This window comes from Dermacentor silvarum, chromosome 3, assembly GCF_013339745.2.
Source record: "Dermacentor silvarum isolate Dsil-2018 chromosome 3, BIME_Dsil_1.4, whole genome shotgun sequence".
Taxonomy (NCBI): domain Eukaryota; kingdom Metazoa; phylum Arthropoda; class Arachnida; order Ixodida; family Ixodidae; genus Dermacentor; species Dermacentor silvarum.
Window position 1 is genome coordinate 29,752,209 of NC_051156.1, and position 3,173 is coordinate 29,755,381.

General features: G+C 44.4%; 1 non-coding gene across 1 annotated transcript; it reads right to left on the reverse strand.

The window, feature by feature from the left end:
- Positions 1-1,180: 1,180 nt before the first annotated feature.
- Positions 1,181-1,283, reverse strand: LOC119446989 (U6 spliceosomal RNA). Its single transcript, XR_005190889.1, has one exon. It is a non-coding gene; the product is annotated as a U6 spliceosomal RNA (small nuclear RNA).
- Positions 1,284-3,173: the final 1,890 nt, after the last annotated feature.

A 3,173-nucleotide genomic window follows, 5' to 3' on the forward strand; every position in this document is an offset into this window, starting at 1 on the left:
CAGGCGTACCACAGGGATCCGTCCTTGGCCCCCTCCTTTTCTTGATCTATATTAACGACTTACCCTTGCATGTATCCTGCCAGATCCGTATGTTTGCCGATGACTGCGTCATTTACCGCGCAGTCAATAACACCACTGACCAAACAGCTCTTCAAATTGACCTTAAGCACGTACAAGAATGGTGTGATCATTGGCTGATGACACTCAACTCTAATAAATGCAAACTTATTTCATTTACCCGACGTCATCACCCCCTTCGCTTTTCTTATCGGATTAGTAACGTCTCTGTTGAATTAGTAGAATCCTACAAATACTTAGGTGTCACCTTGGCTAATGACCTAACCTGGAATGTGCATGTTACTAATGTAATTTCATCGGCTAACAAAACATTGGGATTTCTAAAACGCCACCTTCGCTTCGCTCTATTGCATGTAAAGCTGTTAGCCTATAAATCCTTAGTAAGAACGAAACTTGAATACGCATCTTCCATCTGGGATCCACATCAAGCATATCTCGCCAAAGCCCTTGAGGCAGTTCAAAATCGCGCCACCAGGTATATTCATTCTACATACTCCTACGACGTCAGCATTTCATACTTGAAAAAAGAATCTTCCTTATCGCTTCTATCCTTTCGTCGCCGCGTTGCCACCCTCTCCCTCTTCCATAGGTTCTACTATTCGACGCTTAATCGTCCACCATACATTGTCCCCCCATCACGCCGGTCACAACGCATTGGTCATCCCCTGCAGGTAGCACAACCAAACTCGTTTTTAGCACAACACAACAGTCTCGTTTTTCTACCGAGCATCTAAAGACTGGAATGCCCTTCCTCATCAAGTCGCTGCGGTTCATCACAATTCATTCAAGATGTAACAACGTTTTTATCTAACTAATTGGAAACATTGTAACACTTGTTTGTATCGTTGTATTCCCACCCCTTATGTAATACCCCTACTACGGGGTCTTTAAGGAAATGAAATGAAATGAAATAGAATGAAATGAAATATGTGCATTAGTTGTGATTTGTTTCTTGAGGTTTTCGTGCGGTAATGTTTGTATAGCAGAATGAGACATTCTGAAACATGCTGCCAGAGCTTCTTCGTGCAAAGAACATACAGAAAGTTAAAAAAAACGGAAGTTCCCTAAGAGCAATAATTTCGTTTCATGCTGGAAAGTAGAAAAAAATGTGGAACGCTTCACGATTTTGCGTGTCATCCTTGCGCAGGGGCCATGCTAATCTTCTCTGTATCGTTCCAATTTTAGTATATGTACTTTGGAAGTACGCAAACCTGTCCTTAGTTCACCTATATATAGCCATGAATTCGGCCGTGCCAATGTATCGGTGAGAGTTCTGTAATATCATAAGATTTGAGGTCACGACGGCTAAGAATTCACACGTGATGTAATGTTTTACAGGTATTAGAGATATTAGCAATGACCTGTTATGCAAACGACAATTTAATTTTAGGAATACAATTCTTATGCGATATGATTTACATCTGCAACGAGGAACCGCGATGGCGTCCCACTTCGGCGTCTTTGCTTGTGCCGCCCTCTCTTGGGCATCGCTTCAGTTAACACACATGCCGCGTAAATTCAAAGCGTGGTGCCAGAAGAAGTAAAAAGCGCTAGCGCGTTATTCGAAGCGGAAATGGGCGCAGTGAGCATTGGATGACCAAAGCTATGACGTCACGCCCAGCGTAGTCACGTCTCAAGTGTTGAGAGCAAGAAGCCCATGTTCACATGATTATGCGATAGTACACCGGGCGCCATCTTTTCCGAGTTTTTCCATTATTCCATGTTACATCTGTAACAGGGCGTAAACTTGTGCGAGTTGGTTCGAATTTATTAGTGCGGAGGGGAAAAGCAGCACAGAGAGAAAGGAGGACGCAGGGCTAACAACAAACAGCCGTAACGTTTTTTTTTTTCGTCCCCTCGGACACCCGTGCGGAGTTAACGTTGGCATTTAGCTGTGGCGGCTGTCGGTAGACTTCACATAGCGAACGCCCTGCTCGTGCAGCTGCTTGTTGCGTGCGTTAGAATGCACTCACCCTACAGTGAGCTGCCGTTAAACGACGTTCACCATTTGCTTCACAAGAAATTGGAGCGCGAGCGCCTGTACTCTTCTGCGCCATACGCTTGTTTCCTGTGAAGGGCGCCTGCGAAACAATCAATGCTTTCTGCCCCACAGGCGCTGGATTTGATTTGTTAAAAAAAAAGATGGGTAAGAATTTAGGTAATATAAGAAAAAGGTCTTGGTGGCGGACGCTAATGGGGACGCTCATTGCATCTATCCATCCATGCAATGTGTTCAGTGATGACGTGATGACGTTGAGCTCCTCATGTAATCTCATAAATAATGTTTGGGCGCTACAACGATGAATGACCACCTGAATTCGCTCACCTATCACCTATATATACAAAATGAATTTGCAGAAGCGGGCGCTGCGGAAGGACTATATAGTAATGCAATTGATCGAATATCTTAATGCCATTTCGAATGCACGACAGACGTATTGTAGCACCATGGGGACGTCTGGCTGCATGTGTTGCCGGTATACCTTAATTATAAGCTTGGTAGCCTGCCTTCTAAAGCTTCTTGTTGTGTCTTTGGGGAATCTCACACAGATCACGCATTGCATGAGACACCGCGGGCACGTAGTCACGTGATCCCCGCGCAGTCGCCTCTGTCTATTATGAGGTGCTTCAGGAGAGACTTGAAGCTACCCGACGAGAAAGCGGAGGATCACAAGTAGACAGTATGGCGATCGCCCTCAGTTTCATTTGAAAAATTACGGGGCGTAGGCGCGCACACTGAATTCATATTCTGCTCGAACGTTGCTATTAAAGCCAGTGCACGACGCTGTGACTATATTTAAGAGCATGTTATAGAATCACACGGCAGCCGTGCTTTTGTTGGGAGCAGAATGTAAAAAAAAAACAATTGTGTACAGTGACGTTGTTGCTTATTAGAGAACAGGAGATGGTCAAAATCAACCAGGATCACCGCACTATGGGATCTCAATTCATAATTTACGGTCAGCCTCTAGAATCTGCGAAATGATTATCAAAGCTAGTTACTTACGGGGTATCCGGCTTATGAGATAGAAATGTATGCAGAAGAATCAGTTTGAGAGCTTACTGCAGGCCTCAGGAGTCGTAATTGAAGCTTT